Source organism: Falco cherrug, chromosome 7 (genome assembly GCF_023634085.1).
Source record: "Falco cherrug isolate bFalChe1 chromosome 7, bFalChe1.pri, whole genome shotgun sequence".
In the NCBI taxonomy this organism is placed as follows: domain Eukaryota; kingdom Metazoa; phylum Chordata; class Aves; order Falconiformes; family Falconidae; genus Falco; species Falco cherrug.
Window position 1 is genome coordinate 7,996,231 of NC_073703.1, and position 17,553 is coordinate 8,013,783.

The 17,553-nt window shown below is 46.9% G+C and overlaps 2 long non-coding RNA genes across 2 annotated transcripts in view; one reads left to right on the forward strand and one right to left on the reverse strand.

Moving 5' to 3' along the window:
* LOC129736487 (uncharacterized) overlaps positions 1-17,553 on the forward strand; it is an 83,596-nt gene that overhangs the window by 61,998 nt on the left and 4,045 nt on the right. The window lies entirely within an intron of this gene.
* On the reverse strand, positions 1,742-7,708 carry LOC129736488 (uncharacterized). The gene is made up of 2 exons (XR_008733149.1): positions 5,149-7,708; positions 1,742-2,762 (listed from the first exon to the last, which is right to left on the reverse strand). It is a non-coding gene; the product is annotated as an uncharacterized LOC129736488 (long non-coding RNA).

The window sequence follows — 17,553 nt, forward strand, 5'->3', positions numbered from 1 at the left end:
GAACGGAGCGGGGAAACAGTGCAAATAACTCTGGGCACTGACATCCTTGGTCAAATTTTAAAAATCACCCGTCTTGCTGCACACGCGGTGCCACGTGACAGGAGCCAGCTCTGCTGAGAAGGGGCTTAAGGGAATTCAGGGTTGGGATCTTGTAACAGACTCTTGGCAGAGCCAAGTAGATACTGCCTGTTATGCTTAATCCGTGTTTCAAAGTTATTTTACAATCCAGAGATTGATAAAACTGCTTTTGAGAAGCTGAAAATCGGGCATCTGCTGGATTCCAGTGCCCGTGACTCTTGGAAGAAGGGCTGTAGTGCATAGACCTTATTTCAGCCTGGTTGTGATGGCTGCCTCACCTGCCTGCTGATTATCTGCCTTCGTTAGCACAGCAGATGGCTGTCAAGTGCCCTGGTAACTGAAGTGGCCTCCCCAGCCATGTTTATAACTACACTTCAGGGACTAGATGTAGGTGCCAAGGTGACTGTTCCAGTTTTAAAGCCCAGTAAGATAAGATGATTGAGAAAGCTTTAAATAAAAGCTAACCTGTGGAAATCCCTTGACAAATCATCCGTTTGTGAACTTTTACTTCCTCTTAGATTGCCTTAATCTCCTCCATCAGATAGGCTAAAGAAAATCCAAGGGTACAAGAGAACTATTTTAATTTAGACCCCCAACCTCACCCATGTTAACAGCCGGGGCTGTTTGCAAAGGCCTTTTGCATGTGGGATAGCATGTGTCCGAGGGCTGAAGCCTAGGGTTCCTTCAGAACAGAGTAAAAACAGAAAATAAAAATGAGAAACTGTAAAATATTCCCTTCTGATAAATAAAGGGAGGAGCAGAGAACTGTTGTGCAATGCAAAATGCAAATTCATGTCTCTACCATCGGATTTCTTTGCCGTCAGCAAAGACCTATGCTAAACTTTAAGAGTACGTTTATGTCTGCACTGTTTTTAGCAATTGTTTTGCTTTGTATTTCTGATCCCAGCAGGGCTGCGGGGGTAGGTGTGCCTGCAGGTATGTGTGAACTAATCTCACGCAGCCTGGTGGGCTGCTCACACGCCCTGTTGCCAGATCAGGGCTGTACAGTTGCTGTTGGGAGGTTTAATGACTTTGCACAATGTTAAATTGCGCATCCTCTTGGAGAGAGGGTTCTGGCTCTTTTTCAAGATCTATAAATACTCGGGAAGTTGGCCCGACTTCTCGTTGCGGGCTGTGGGCACGGTGCAGGCTGGGTGTGGGTACTGGTGTGCTCTGCAGGGAGCTCCGTGTCTGGTACAGGGCACGCAGGCAGCCACGCTCCTGTTCTGTGGAGATGGTGGGAGACACCGCAAAGCGATACAGGCAGTTCCCCCATGCGGGATGGTTTTATGTACTTTTCCACATTTCAAATACCTTACAAAAATGTCAGGAGGCCATTAAATAGCTCATCTGACCCCCCGTGGGTGTCCTTCCCTCAGGTGGGGAGGACAATGTCCAGACCTGGGTCAGATGTAAGCAAGCTGAGTCTTTTGGAGAAGGACTGGAGACGTGAAGATGAGGAAAATGTCCAGGATTGTGACTAGCAGGGAGAGCTGTGAGACATAACAGGCCGTGTGCCACCGAACCTGCCTGGGAGCGCACCGAGAAACACGGGGGACTGTGAAGCTCTGCAGAGCGATGTGATATGACAGAAGTGGTCCTTGTAAGGTGGGATGCACCTACTGCACTTGTGAGAGACAGAAGTGATTACTTCAGCCTCCAGGAAATGCACCTTATTAATTTATTTTTATTTTTTATTATTACTAAATGTTATTAGTTTATTTTACTGCTTTTTACCCACAAGCAGGGTACTAAGGGCAAGCATGCAGCTGATGGCTGGTTACTGGCTGGGTGGGCATCTGTCGGGTGTGGGTCTGTCTGCAGTGACAGGAGGCACTAGGAAGCACACCAGGGCTACCCACCAGCTCCAATAAATAAGTTCTCAAAATTGTTTTTATAGCAGACACTGAATAAGTCTTTTAGACTCCAAAGTAAATGCTGCTTCTGGAACTTCTCAGTGGATTTTTATTAAAGCTGGCTGAGGCTGGAGGAAACAGCTCCTCTGACGTCAGAGGCTTTATATCGGGGTGTTTCGATTTTTATATTGTGCTCCTCTGGGCATTTAAGGCATTTCCGCTACACAGCAGATCCACCTGGAACTGTTTCATTCCTTTCTGCTCTGATTTAAAGCAGATAAAAGTTCTTGCCTGCTGCCAATTATTAGAACGTGTTTCAGTCTAATTTTGGGTATCATTTGGAGTTTATGTCAGTGGATCTTTAGTTCTTTGGAGCGTGAACCTTGAGCAGACCACGTTTCTCATAAATAAGAGAGCAAAGATGCTGAGCCTAGTCTGTTGCTGGAGATAGACGATCATGCTCCCTCTCCCAGTATGCTGTAAAACGCGTGGTGTTGCATCTGCTGGCTCCCGGCCAGGTGTTTGAGTCTGTTTAGCTGTGGCTAGACTTGTTGCGTGTGTTCTTCATTCATCACAAGCCATGTCTGAACTTGGCAAGTGCTGCCTAGGCCATGGGCAGTGGCTCTGCCAGGTGAGCCGTTAGCGGCTGGTCTCGGCTGGAAGTCTTCTTCCTGCCGGTCTTGAACGCGATTCAACCGTGCTGAACAGCAAACCACAGCTACGCTCACGTGCATGCAGTAGTGGAAACAGTTTGACACGCAAATCAGAAATGTCACTTCATTTAGCCAACGACTCTTGGCTGAGAAAGACCTGGACTTGTGCTCGGACCTGCAAGAGAGCAGATGGCTAATGTGGTCATCAGGCATTGCACCGTAATCCCACATCAAAACTTGGCTTTCCACAGAGGTCTGTGAACAGGAGTGAAATGTAGAATGTTAAATACAAAGCAAAGCAGAACCATTCCATTATAACCTGCAGTGATGGGAATTCAGTGCTGCTTTTAAGCAGCAGGGTTCTTAACTCCAGGCTTTTTCTATCTGGTTTTATTTCCCAAACCCCGCATTATCTTGTTAGGAGAGACATTATTTCCCTCTGGTAATTCCTCTTCCCTTCCTCAACTCTCCTGCATTTTTTAAACTCACAGTGGGGAGATTAAAATTTATAGTTGTTGGAGCTCTGTCTGTCTTTATTTCCCCCCTTTCCTAATTCTTCGACTCATCATGTTAAAACAGCACTAATTAAATCTGTTCTCACTTAAAATGCAGTCCTGCCTTCAGTAGGCAAAATTACATCTGGACTTTTCCTGAATCGGTCCAACCTTGGCTGTATTTCAACAGAAACCAGTGGCACTACACTGGGGTAAGATCGGTGTCGATAGATCAGAGTCAGGCCTCTGGTTATCTGAGTTATACGCAGCCAGTACGCTACTATCTGTCAGAGTTTGTTAGCTCACATGCGAGGTTATGTGAGCACAAGTACATTGCTCGTCTGGGTCAACTCAGGCTCTACACCCGATCAGCCAGCTAGGAGGGGGAATTGCAAGGAGCCGGTCAGATCATCTGCCCTGCTTTGCTGTTTGGAGAGGGTTTGTTAGCCTGGGGGTAGTGTCCACCCCCCCATGCCTGTGTGCTGCACCCAGACGAGAAGGTCTGAGGACAGACGCTGTCAGAGCTGGCGACCGGGGTCCCTGCCTTATTGCCTTTTGCTGTCAGGTTTATCCCAACCTTTCGAAACTTAGATAATGACAAATTGCTGGTAGATTCCTGAGCAAGCCTTTGGCCGGTGAGTATTAGGAGAGTGGGGAGCACTGGTTGGATCAAGTCTGTAGTGTGGACATCTCCTTGGAGGTCATACCCCAGCCAACTGAATTCAACACGTGCTTCCAGCTGGCTGTGGCACTTTTTCTCATGAGCTGTCCTGGACTCCTGTGTTTCTGTTCTGTACACAGCTGTCTTTCAGAAGTGGCTGGATTTAATGGCATGGGAATTTTCTTCTCCTGCCAGAGGTTTTGGTACCAGTCTTCACATTCCTTTCCAAAAGAAGCGCCAGACGCTCTGCAAAGTCCACATGAGACCTTGCTGTTTGCAGCCAACCCGTGATATAGCAGCAATCTCAAATGCTGAGATAGATACGTAGTTAGTAAATAGCTTTGAGAATTCTTTGAAATAATAGATACATATACTGTATAAATGTAAGAGATCTTATTATTTTTATTGCTAGGACTGTGCTGTGCGACACTGCTGGGGAAAGATCACATATTGCTGTTCTATTTCTCTTGGGATACAATAAGATACTTGCTTAGACCTAAGAAAACCTGCTGCTGTGCCTGCCTCTGATTCATGCTGCATAGTTAAATGCCATGGGAAAGCACTTGTAATACAAACACTTTTGTTTATAGGCAGACATTTCATTATCATATTACAGAATTCTCAGGACCAGCTGTCACGTGAGATTTCTGGCTAGGACATTTAACATAAAATTAAAGCACAGCGTCACATGCCCATTTAGCTGAAAACCTGAGCATAGTATCTGTGCTTTCCTGTTCTCTGTAAAGAGCTTCTTGGATGATATTTCTGTGCAGATTAGTCATGAGAAGTCAAAATGCAGTAAGCTTGATGACGTCTTTGTGACTGGATCAGAGAACAAATATTGTGATCTGTTCTGCATGGGCTCCCTGCAAGTGATTAAATTTCTTCTCCAAGGAATCTAGGTCATTTGCTAGGACCAGAGCACTGGACGTCTATGGAAAGGAAAACCGAAGTGGATTGTTTCCATACTTTTGAATCCAAAGTTTTACTGATAGTCCTGGATACTTTGGGAAAACGCATAATGGTCCCAGTACGATGTGGAAAATAATGCTACAGGTTAATAACTCTATGTAAAGGAAAGCTCAGATGCCTATTTCTAATCCTTATACAGTTTGCAAGATTGATTCCTTTGTTCCCAGGCAAGTAAGGGTTATGTTTGTGAGTATGAGTGTGCAGGGCCATGTTTTCTGTCCTGATCTCTTTACTTTTTCCTGCATCCATCACATCTGCCTGCTGGGTTGCATTCCTGTCTCCGATAGTCTGTGTGCTCTGTGCACTGGTTCCCTTTCCTTCTCTTCCTTCCCGTTTGATTTAGTCCCAGTGTCCAGGTTGAGATGTGCTTCCAGTATTCCATCAAGGGCTCACTAATCGGGCGTAGACTCCCCAAAGGTGACTCATGAACTTACCTCCCTCTGGGTTCAAATGCACAAGAGTTCTGAAGCATTTAAGTCCTCTTCTGGTCCCCACCTGCTGGCAGTGTCTACAGGAGCTAGGTGCCCAGGTTTCTAAAACAGTGGCACTGGAAAACACAGTGAGAGCAACAAAGAAACCCCTTTCCTACAGATATAACCAAAAGGAGAAATCTGCTGGTTTCCTGGTCTGTTTAAGCCTGTGTTGTCAGGTAATTAGCCTACAACATCTTCTTACACCAACAACAGGAGATGAACTGTCAGGAATGTTTCACTAACATATTTTTGGAAGAGAAAAATCCCATTTATCCTGTAGGGAAAGATTGTCTTAATTGTCATCTAGAATTTGCTAAGTGACACTGCCTTGCTACCGTGCTGTGCTAAAGGATGAGTGAGAGTCGATTGCTCCAGGTCAGGACATGTCCTTCTCTCAGAACCTGCCATCCCTTTTCACTCCTCCTGTCCTGGCTCTGGTCTTTGACTATGAAACCATAAACAAACCAGAACACTCCTCTGCTTCTGTGTGATAGACCCATAGCTGTGAGACTCCCAAGAACAGGTACGGAGGTTTATAACTTTGCAGGCTTTCTGGGGCTGTGGCTGGCGAGCCAGCTCTCTTGAATGAAAGCTGGAGCTATCTGGACTTGTGCACTGCTGTTCAAAATTCATGCAAGGCATAAAATGTGCTGTAACCTTTCACCACTGGCTCAGGGCTTCTCAGTGGTGTTGGCAAAATGTGGTCAAAGCAACACAGCCTGGATGAGAGCCCTTGTGAGCTGCTTTGCTGAGAAGCTTCTACTTCCACTAGGCAGCATTTCCTTTCCGAAAAAAAGCCCCATTTAATAGCTCTGTCTTGTTTGGTGCCAGTAAGCAGGAAGATGAAGATTGCTTCTGGCTTTGTAGATGCCTTGCAGTAGTAGAGCTGGTCTCTCTTTTTTTTTTTTTTTTTTTCTTCAGCATATGTAAAGCAGCCTGTTACCAGGGTCAGTGGTCAGCCTGGGAAGTGGTCCTCATGTCCTCTGAGAGCTGGGTGGGTATTCAGGCTGCAAATCAGGCTTTACCAAGCTGCTTGCCTGGTGCTGCAACTTCTGAGCTCGCCAGAGACATGAACACATCCAAGCGCACAAGCTGAAGGTGAAAAAGGGAGCAGGGGAAGGAGATTCCTAAAGTATACAGGGTGGGGGAGGGGCATCATCTGTTTATTGTATTTTTTTTAGTTCCCTCCCCCCTTTATCCTGAGGTCATGAAATGTGTTTTTCCAGCAGTGTCACAGTATGAAGAAATACAAAAACACATACTCCTGTTGCAATATGATCTGCTGGTAGGAAACCATGTGAATGTTTTGAAAGACCGAGAGTTTCTTCACAGATCAGACTGATTAGTGTGTCTGGACCATAACTCAAATCAGTGAGCATCTGCCCCGTGTTGCCACACTGGATATGATGAAAAATGACCCATAGTCCGCCAGAAACACGACTCATTCTTTGACCGGCAAGTGTCTTGGGATTTTGAAGAAAATACTTCAGAGATGGGGGGAGAAGGAATGAAGATAAATAAACCTAGAAAATACCCTGTGTAAGAGTTGCAGGACTGTTGACAGGCTTCCAGCTTGAAAAACGTAGTCCAGGGACAGTTTTTCCACAGCTGCGCTTTTGTGGCGTGCATCTTAGCATAGTAGAAAACCCTGCATTTGAAGCAGGCACCTCATTTCCACTGTGCTTCCAAGGGAAGCCTGAAGTCTCTGTGAGTTTCTTGCACAGACGGGGTGAAAAGAATGGACGAGGGATGTGGTTTCAAAGCTGTATCAGAAGGATGAGGTGTGCAGTCAGTGAAGGAGCTCTGCAGTTCCACTCCTGTTGGGAGCAGGAGCCCCAGCCAGAGCTGAGCATGGCTGGGGCAGTTGGTGGGGTTAGACCCGTGGGTTTCCCAGGGAGGGTCCCTTCCGTGTCTTTTCATCTGGTTTATCTGAGGAAAGAAAAAGCCAGTGCTTACTCATGGTGTTGTTTCTGGGATGCCGTTGGAGCTCACGTGGCTCTATCTCAAAGTGGCCAGCAGGTTTGGAAAGGAGAGGATTCACACCATGCTGCTGTAGATGCATCTTACATGTCCTAACGCTTTCCAGGAGTGAAAACTGTACTTCCCAAAAGTCAGGCTTTTATTTACAGTGCACTGAGATAGTTGTCTTGCTGGGGCTGCTGAGTTGTTTCCCACAAGAATTTTTTCTGTGAAGTAACCTAACCCTCACAGATGTGCTTTGCAAGAAGGAAATAACTTTTCTCCAAAACCCATCTCTGCTTCCCCTTTCACTTTGAGCACCCACCACTGCTGTTGGTGCTGTACGAGCTTGTGTGAAATTCGGGAAGTTCCCGGGCTCTTGGGAGCTGTGTGACCGTGGGGCCGTCAGCCGGTGTGTCCGAGCCGACCCACCAGTGAGCACCGGCCACGTGGCTGAGAGCACGGCTGGGTGCAGCCACGCACCCCGGCAGTATGAACACGGCATCCTGGACACGTGAGGCTGATGCAAGCACTTGTTGGTTCCGTCCTCTCTGAGTCCTATTGTGGTTTTCGGTGGGGTTCTTCTTCCTTTTTATAGGAGCCCTGTTTTCACAGTTTCAGGTTACTGCAGCCTCACAAATGAGATCGTGAAAAAAAGCAGCGTGAGCCCGGTACGAAGTGGCATAGGACCAGCGGTTGAAATTCTTCTTCCAGGAGAATTTTGTAAAATTTCTCAAAATCAGGGCCTCATTTTTATTTTAACACCTTATTTAACCTAGAAAGTGCTGTGGGTTTTTTTAATTATTATTTTTAATAGAATAATTAAAACTGCTAAGTAGAGTTTAAGACACAATTAAGGACTTCTCTAGGATTATATTTGATAAATCACAGACTATGTTAAAAAATGTTCTACAAAAGATTGTTCTGTTAAATTGTATCTAAATTCCAAACAACTTTTTCACCAAGCAGTATTATTTCTAAGCTTCAAATCTTTTCGAAAATTTCATCTCAGTATTTTCAACCAGTTAGAAAATGCTTAGTGTTGAACCCTGTCAAATCCGGAAGACTTGCTGGTCGTTACACTCTCTCAGGTCCTCGTGATTTCAGCTGACTGCAATTAATAATGATAATATTCAGTTTTAATTACTTGGGGCACTTTTCTTGTTTTTCAGAGGTGTGTTTGGCACTTGTAGAAAGCATCACTGACTCTCTAATCTTTCACTGGGGGGATTAATCTTGCTGGTTTCATACTCTGAAGTTCCACGGGACCAAAAAGGACTGGACTGCTTTGCTTTGCACAAAGCAATGACCACTTCAGCCTGTGAAGTATTTATGTCTTCTCAGTTGGCCTGTGTGACTCTCAAAGCATTAACACGGCAGCGAGTTAAATGATATTTAAATTTAGGATTCAGATGACTGCAAAAACTGAAACCTCTGTGGGCTCACATATGCTTCACCACGTTTGCAGCACACAGCCGGCAATCTGTGAAACAGCCCATTGCCAACGGAAACACAAACAAGGGCTGTCAGAAAATTTCTGTTCAAAGGTCAGTAGTAAATGACAGACACTTAAATGTTGTTTTGTCTCTGTTCTACAAGCTGGGAAATAATAGGATTGGATTTTGATCAAGAACTCTGTTTTATTCCCTCCGGTCATTAGCTTTGTGGTCTCCTGTACTCTAAGACAAAATAGAGCTGATAGTAAAGTGGGGAGAGCTTTGGCGGTTCACTTGTTTTTTGGATTTTTCTGGAGTTCAGCTATCTATATACAGTGAGCACCTGTTGTCTTTGACTGGGACTCAGTCTGTTTATCCTGATGCTTTCCAATCTGAGACTGGTGCCCACCAGGCCGGTGGGCTGCTGAGCCAGACCCTCTAATATCCCGGCTCCCTGTGTGCCCCAGTGCTGTCACCTGGGGCAGACCAACACACAAAAAGTGAACATGTGAATTTTCTTATTGTTTGATAAAAGGGCACAGCAAAAGCCCTTCTGCAGGGAGCTGATTTCTGTTTTGAATGGGGAGCCATGGGTGGCCCTCATGAGGAGTCTCCTGGCTGGCAGGGTTGGGAGCAGGGTCACATCAGCTGTGAGCTGAACCTGCAGGAGAGTGATCTTGACATGCAGAATTGCAAGGATTGCGGATTTGGGTTCTGGACTATTTAAAATAGATATCTGAAGCTTTATGTAGCACAGTATCGCACCCTTACCTGTTCCTGGAGTTGAAGTGAGCAACGGAGGTGTCATGTTTGTAGGTAATTAAAGGTTGCTGCTCTCAGTCCTTACCCAACCATGTACCCTTTGCACAGTATACCTTTGTGGAGGCTTCACCCTGTGTTTTAGCATCGTTTGGTCATTTCACTTCTAATAGTCCTTCCACTTCCATTATATCCCCTGAGTAATGCTGGCTTGGAGGACAGTGCAGTAAGTGACTTCTCCCTAATCTGATTTCTGATTCTTAGTGGCCTGGATAGACCAGCATTAGTTTGCTATTTCAATCTGATCCATCAGAGTCCCCTGCTGCACAGGGCTGCTCTTTTATATTCCTTACGTGGCAAAACCACAGCTCGATTCAGCTGGTCTCCAAAGCAAGGCCACCCAGGCCATGGGTGTGTGGAGCAGAGACAATTAACTGCCTCCCGCTGGGGCAGACCCAGTGCAGGAGCTAAGCAAAGCCGTCTGCTGTTGGCAAGAGCTGCTGAGGAGAAAAGGGGCCTCTGCAGGCTGTGACAGGGTGTGTGGTGCCATGCAACGATAACTGTTTATGTATTATATTAATACTTTGTCATCTGGATGCTGGCAGGGTTCACTCGACCCCTTTATCACCAGTTCTGCAAATAATGGACTGTTTCTGAGTGCAACTTGAAATAGAAATCCCTCCAGAAGCATTGGTTTTAACATGGCTGATGGAAGTTACAGCCAAGTCAGTCACCAGACATAGCTGAACAAGGTGAACAGGGTGTCAAGGTGGGGATTGGCATGGGTTTGGGGATGGAAGATCGTTACACTCTCTTTTACACTCTCTTGTATGAAATGCCAGACTTCTCCCTGCTGTCCGAACCCTTACTGATGGATTGTAGTCTGGAAAGAGAGAAAACAGAAACAAGGGAGATACAGTGGTCTTTTCCTGAATTAAGGGACCTGAATGTGGTGGCAAGAAGCTGCATCCACCATTTCATCAGAAGATTCTTCCTGGGAATTAGGTGAGGTGGGTAGAGCACTGGGGATATGCCAGACTTGTGGGCTCCCAAGCTTGGAAGGGTGCTGCAGTCAGACGTAGTCTGTACCACCTGCCTTTGCTCCAGAGCAGCTGGCTCAGGTAAAGCACGGTGGGGCAAATCGCCACACTGACAATGTAATGGAGTGAGGGTCAGGGCAGGAATACCTCTGGGACCAGCGATTGGACTTGTTGGATTCTGGAAAAGAGCTACTTGAGTCTGGTGGAGTTTGGATGTGCTTCTAATTCCCTTTGGGGTTTCCCCTCTCATGGCTCTCTGTCAGGCATGTTCATTGCTCAGACCCAACGAGATTTCTTTACTTGGCATTGCTGGACTGCATGTCCAAACCAAATCTGAAAATCCACCGTCCTCCCTCACTCTGTCCACCGGCCCCAACCTGCAAAGGAAGTACATGATCCCCCTCAACATCAGCCAGTTCAGTTAACAGGGCAGGAAGGTGAGGAAAACAGCCCGCTTCTTCCACAGTTCAGCACGTATGTGGCTGGCAGTGGTGATGTTTTAGATTTTTGTCAGCAAGCAAGAAACAGAGACACGGCTGAGCTGACTTTTCAGGGGCTGTGGTCTCAGAGACCTTTTGCGGCTTTGCAAACTCTTTTGCAAAATCCAAAAGCTTTGAAAACTCCTGGATATGATTGCACAAATCTTGGAGCAGCATGTGCCAAAGTCAGTCATTCTGCTGCCTGTGGCACCTGTTTAGATAGCCAAGCGGCTCTGCCTGCTGCCAAGCCTGAGGCTGAAGTAAGGGCATAGGCATGAATGGGAAAATTTGCGGACTGGGAGAGGGTGGATCTTCCCATGAACTGTTGCCTGTCTCCTACTGTCACACACCAGCATCAAAGGTCTCTGCTGTGACCTTTGAGGATGATTGAGCTTAGCACGAGGAGGAAACTGCCCATGTGAGGAATATCCCTATGAACGGCGTTCTGTCGCCCTGGCGGGATCTTGACTTAGGTCTGGGCGCGGTGAGAGTCAATTGCCTTTCCAGCAGAGTCAGGGATAAGTTGGTTTGAGTCAAGAGCTTTCCGAGTACCTCCTTCACTGTGGTTTTCTCAAGCTTGGCAGCCTCCAGCGTTACTGAAATGTGACTGACGTAGGCACAGGGTGAAATGGTTCCTTCACTACCCAGGAACTAGTGCAGCTCCTGACCTGTCCCCTGTCCCACTCTGGTGCTGCAGAGCAGGAGAGGGATTTAGGAGTCCGCTGACATCTGCACCCCCCAGGAAAATCACGCTTATATATACAGATTGTAGACTGACTCTAGGACTGATGGATATGTATTATGATGATTACTGTAGTGCTTATGGAGTGTCTGGAGTATTTGGTATAAAGGCTTTATTCTTAGAAAGTTGAGCTTGGGTGTCTGAAGCTAAAAGTGGAAGTTTCTACTATCTGAAATAACTGTGACATAACTAAAAGTGGTAGGAGACTTGTGGATTAGGTGGATTCAGCACAAAAAGCAGGATGTAGTAAAGACTGATCGGTAAGCAGTTTTCTGGAGAGTTTTCCAGGACAGGCTTACTAGAAGTACGGAGTGATTGGTAACGACTGCCTTGACTCTGCCTGGTGGGACATGTTTCCTCATGCTGGTTGTGGGAACCGAGGTGTGTGACCCTCTCGCCTTTCCAGATCACATTGTATCCAGCCAGTGACACCAGGGCTGGTTCTGGACCCAAGAGACTGGATTCCAGAGATGTGTTAAAATCTTTGCTCCTGTTTTGCGTCTGTCCCTGACACCAAGAGCTCTAGGGTAGAGTGAAAATGTGCATGAATCTTGTGGCACTCCCTAGGTCTGGAGCCAAGACCTAAGCAGGATGCAGTCACTCATCATATTCTGCCTTTCTTTCCCAAAACTCCTGCATTTGTTGCCACCAGTCAGAGGTAATGAGAAGAGTATCCAATATCCTACAAAGCAACATGGTCTTATGTCTGTTCTCCATTTCCAAATCTTTGTCTCTGTTGTTCTACTTATGGGTGGATCGCAAAAATAATTACCTAAATGAATCAGGCGCCAAAACACTGTAAGTGATCCTGTACTCCAAAGAATAACAATGATTAGGTCACCCTCCTAGCTTATCTCAGGTTCCCATCCTTAAAATAAGGGCAGCAATATTTTTGCTTTTAAAAGAGCAGGACGAACTTGTTCGTGTTTGAAGTATTAATTGTTGTTATTATTACTATTACTCATATGGATGACAGGGAAGCACCTAATGAATTCTGGTTATGTTACAATAGGCCGTGACTGCTATTATCATGACTAATGCAGCATAAATTTACTAGGCTGCTTGTTTATACTAATGCAAACTCCACCACATACTTGCGGTCCATTACCAACAGATCACCGTGGCCAGGAAGTTCTTATGGTGCTGATCGTTTTGTGTTACACCTCCATCCTTTCAAAAGACAGCAGCCTTGCTCATTCAGTAGAGGTATCTTTGCATGTGCCTCCGAAGAGGAGCTGCCCAGTGTGTTCTCTCACTGCCTAGCGATGGCAGGGTCTGTCTGGAGCATTTTTTTCCCTTCTGCTTTAAAAGACACACAGAGAGAAGCAGCTTGGATTTCCAGCTGTTGATTTCAGATGCTTTCCACGGAGTGGGTCCTTTCAGCTATTAGAGAATCGTAGAGAGCGTTTCTAATTATATTCCTTAATAGTTTGCTAGAAGTGAGACCGGGGATGCGTAGGGTGACAGAATGGGACGTTACACGTCTGTATTTGGGTATGTAGGAGTGGCGTTGCCTTTGCTGTTGGCTGTCAGACAGGTGTGATGCCATTTACCCCCTTTGCAGCCATCACACGGGGAAAGAGCAGCATTACAAACGAGCCGTCCTCCCCAGGAGCTCTGCCCGATCCTCCGTGGGCTGAGCCGCATGAGCCACACACCCCTTTCTGGTTAGGGCCACCTCTTCCCGGCTGCTGCTGGCCAGTGGCCCGTACCTCCACGCCTGCATACCCATGGAGGTGTTCAGTGTTCACCTCTCCCTCCTCCCAGTGAATTCTCAGCCAAAGGCCACCTCTGAAAGTTGCCTGCGTGGTGTGTTGCGTCAGTCCCTGCACAGCCCATGATTCAGCAGTTGTACAAGTTTCATACCTGTTAGGGATGTGCCAGAAACCACAAATGTTCCTGAGCCAGCGACAGCAAAAGGAACTGGGAGTTTCCACTCAGCTGAAGACAACGTCTGCAGTAGATTTTCTCGCAAATTGGTTTCATTTCATTGCCAAGAGATGAAAGTAAGGAAAGGATGCCAAGGGATGACAGCAGGAAAGCCAGCATCTGGATTTCTAGAGCCCAGAAAGCCCAAGATCTTCAAGAAAGCAAGTGACATTACTGTGCACTGAAGTCTGTTTAAAAGAGAACAAAAGTCCTCCTTGGAAGCAAGGCCATGAAACCATTAAGTATTTTAGGAAAATCCCCAAATGTGAGATCAATTAAAAGAAGACATTCCAGAGGTGCATGGGAGCAAAAAGCAAACGTCTCTGCAGGCTTCAGCTTGGCAATACCATTATTCAAACACGTGTTGGCACAGGAGCAGTCGCCGCAGTGTGCGAGCTGTGCGTCCTGGTGCCAGACCCCAGGCAGAAGGGTTGTCCTGCTGCTGGTGCAGGGGTGGGCAATGCAAGAAGGGGCATCTCCTGGCATCCCGCAACGCTTCCCGCCAGCTCTGTCTGCTAGAGAGCCAGGAACGCGTGCCAGCAATGGCAAGATTGCTTCTCACTTAGCGTAGCAGAGACTGGGACACAGCCTTGTTGGTTTCGTTCAACCGTTGGCTCAAGTGAGTTGAGCTGGCGAGGAGAGCTGTGTTGCGAGGACAGGGAGCCTTGTTCCCGACCTTCCTCCGGCTCCTTTGCCACCCCCTGCTCTGTGCAGGGATTTTAAGATCAATGCAGTTCAGGTGTGAGGGGGAAGGGAAGGAGTGAGCGATTGAGGGCTGGCAATAGAATAGCCAGTCTTTGCTCGGGGACCGGAGCTGCGAGGTAGCCAAGATAACAGCGGCTGGCGCGCAGCCCTCTGTAAGGGAGGGAGCAGTGGAGGTGCAGTTTGGTGGCAGGGGTCGCTGCCGGCTCAGGCCTGGGGGTAACGCTTACGCTTGGGAAAAGTGGCACTGCTGGAGATGGATGGAGAGTGCATGGGGGAGAGAAGGAGGGGACAGTGAAGAACTGAGCCTGCTCCATCCTGCGTTACCATCCTTCATTAAATTAAAACATCCCAGGCCAAGGCTGATGTTGTTGAACTTCTTGTCAGGCCATTCTCTTCTGCTTCCTCCCTCCCAAAGCAAAATTTTCTGGCAGCATGTGTTTAACAGTGTGTGTTGCAGGCAGAGATGGGGATCCCCTTGAACTGTGAACTGTTGTAGGCATGGGAATCCTCTCTAAATAGCCTTGAAGTCATTTTCCCAACACGCTTGGATTGTGAGTCTGTGCCAGATCCCCATAAGGGCTGCTTGGCTGTGATCAAACAGACGGCTTAATGACAGGAGATGCAAATGATTGCTTCGGTTGCTGGTTAAAGATGATCTGAGCATAAGTGGGAGGCTGAGTTCTCATGGAGCTGCTCTGTGTTAGGTTGGTGCAAGGTGGGGGGTGCAGAGGGGCTGGGGGGATTCAGCCTGCGATGTGTCCTGATGTGTCTGCAGGTGACACAGCGGCTCAGCTGAGCGCAGGGGCAGACTGTGCGTATGCGGTTCGAGCAGGACTCCGAGCTCCGCCAGTGTTCGGTGTGGCTTTGAAAAAGTTGCATTTGCTAAATAATTTTAAGCATAAATTGAGTACCAGAGAGCAGGATGGTGCTGTTAGCACTGCCTGGGCTTTCCTACCGACTCCCGCAGTGCACAACCAACAGCTTACCTCCCTCTCCCTGTGTCCACACACCAGTGCACACCACTGTGTGCCATGTTTGATAGTACAGTGTTTCACTGCTTGGTTTGGGCTTCTGCCTGGAAGAAACCACATACCTGGCACCCACCCAAGAGCTATTTATAGTAGAAGTGCCTAGAAGAGTGTGACAACTTTAGAAAACAAGGAATTGCCAAATAATCCTGTAGAGCGCAGCAAATTACCCCTCTGCCATACACACCACTAGCCCCAAATCCTAGTGAGAGTCGGTACCAAGCGGCTTAATGATGGAAACACTGCCAAGAATCAACAAGGACAGCTTGAGTCCTGCACAAAATACCACGTCATGAGCAACAGCCCATGCGACAGATCATGCGAGCTTTTTGTCCTTCTGACAAATCCTGCGGAAACAAACCCTGGGGACATGAAGACTTGATTCTCCAGCAACACGGCAGAGTGTCTTGGAAGATGCCTCCACTCTGTAAATAGTGATCTGTTCTTCAGACTCTTCCAGTCCTCAACCCTTTCTTGGTTTTACTGCACATCTTAAAAAAAGGATCTACTAAAGAAGACAAAAACTCTCTAGTGTGACCTTGGAAATGGGTACCTGTACCTGTACCAGCTGGTGGACTGGTTGTTCCAATCAGGTCGATGCAATTTTTGCATCAGATGCTGTTTCCCCTTTCATAACTCACAGACGGCAGGTGTCTCTCTCGCCTTGTCAGGAGCTGGTGGGCAGAGGTCTGCAGGGAAACCCAGGCTTTATTTTTCACTCTGCCTGGCTGGCTGTTGCAACAGGGTGACCTTGACCCTTCCTGGGCTAAAGCAGTTCAGTGTATAAATGAGCATTGAACCCCAATACGTAAAAACAACAACAAAACCCCGACCAAACGCCCAAACCAGACATTGCCTAGCTTCTACGTGGAGCAGAGCGTCCTGTCCAGTATATCATACCGCCTCCTTCCTGGTGCTTCCCTGTAAACACCATTTACGTTGGGTGTTTATACAATCCATAGGCTCCTTACAGTTCTGCGATACCTCCACTTGTTCCACCCGCCAGACTAGTTGTAACAGTCACTAAATTTGTTGCTTGCTTACTTTATGTACCTGCAATTTCCTGGTTTATATGTCCAGAGAGGTTTTGTAGTCTTTAATTTAATACTATTCATAGATTTGATTGAGTATTAGTTAACTTCGTAAAGCACCTTAATGGGCAGTCTCTTTTTAATTATATATGGCAAAACCTATAGAAACAAAGGAGAATTGACCCAATTTGTTATAGCTGGTTTACAAAGAGCCCTTGAGGTGACTGAGCATCACTTTCTCTCTTTATTGTATTTCACGCGTTTCCCAGCTCCTGGCAATTCAGGATAGGAGTCTAACCTCTTCCCTGAAGCAGCCTCCCCATGCAGTGCGGCTGCTCCTTCTCCCTCCAGCACCGAGCCAAAACCCAACAGCTTGGCAGTTATTTTAGGCAGGAGGAAGACGACTGACATAGTCTCGTGGAGTTTTGTTTTCTCGCTGCTTCCTGGAAAGGTGCAAAACACTGTTTTTCTGAATGCTGCTGCATACTGTGAGACTTTGCCTGTGCTCGTGGATCCAAACACTTTATACACACAGTGCCTTGCCCGAAAACGATTTCCCTGTGCTCTTCTCAAGTCTCCAGGCTCGCTGCTTGCTCTCACTGCCAGCTTCTCTGCTTTTCTTTGTCTGTCACAGGCACGCAAACCTGCAAAATAAGAGAGAAACTTCTCTGCCAGAAACCTGGGTGGACACCTTTCTCGATGCAGCATGTGCCTGTGTTTCAGCTGGAGGCTGCTGTTGTCACAGCACCAGCTGATCAAGTTTGACTATTTCCTAAAATATCTTAAAACCCACTTTAAATCCCGTTGAACTTGTAATGCTATCACATCAATCGTGGAAAGGACCAAGAAGAATTTCCTGCAACTTTACAATGGCTAAATGACTCTGTATGGGTTAATGTATCTCCTTTGTGCAGCAAAAGCTGCCATAAGCGTTGAGATAATCTCTGCCCTCTTTGAGTTATCCATCAAACGCTGTCTGGCGCATCAGTGAAGTGTAAGATACAGCTCCGGTTTGTATAGTTAGAATATGTTTGAATATCAGCTACACCATATCCTGAACGCAGCGTTAATTAAACAGAATGGCCCTGCTTCAGGCCCCAATGGACTAGCATCCACATGGCAACTGTGAGCCTTGTCGGCAGCAAGAGATTAAGGAATTAATTGGCAGGGTTAATCTTCATGTCAGGGCTGGAAATGAATTGTTAATTTGTTTGGATGAGTGCAAAGTCCTCTCCCAGCGATGGCAGGTGGGATCACA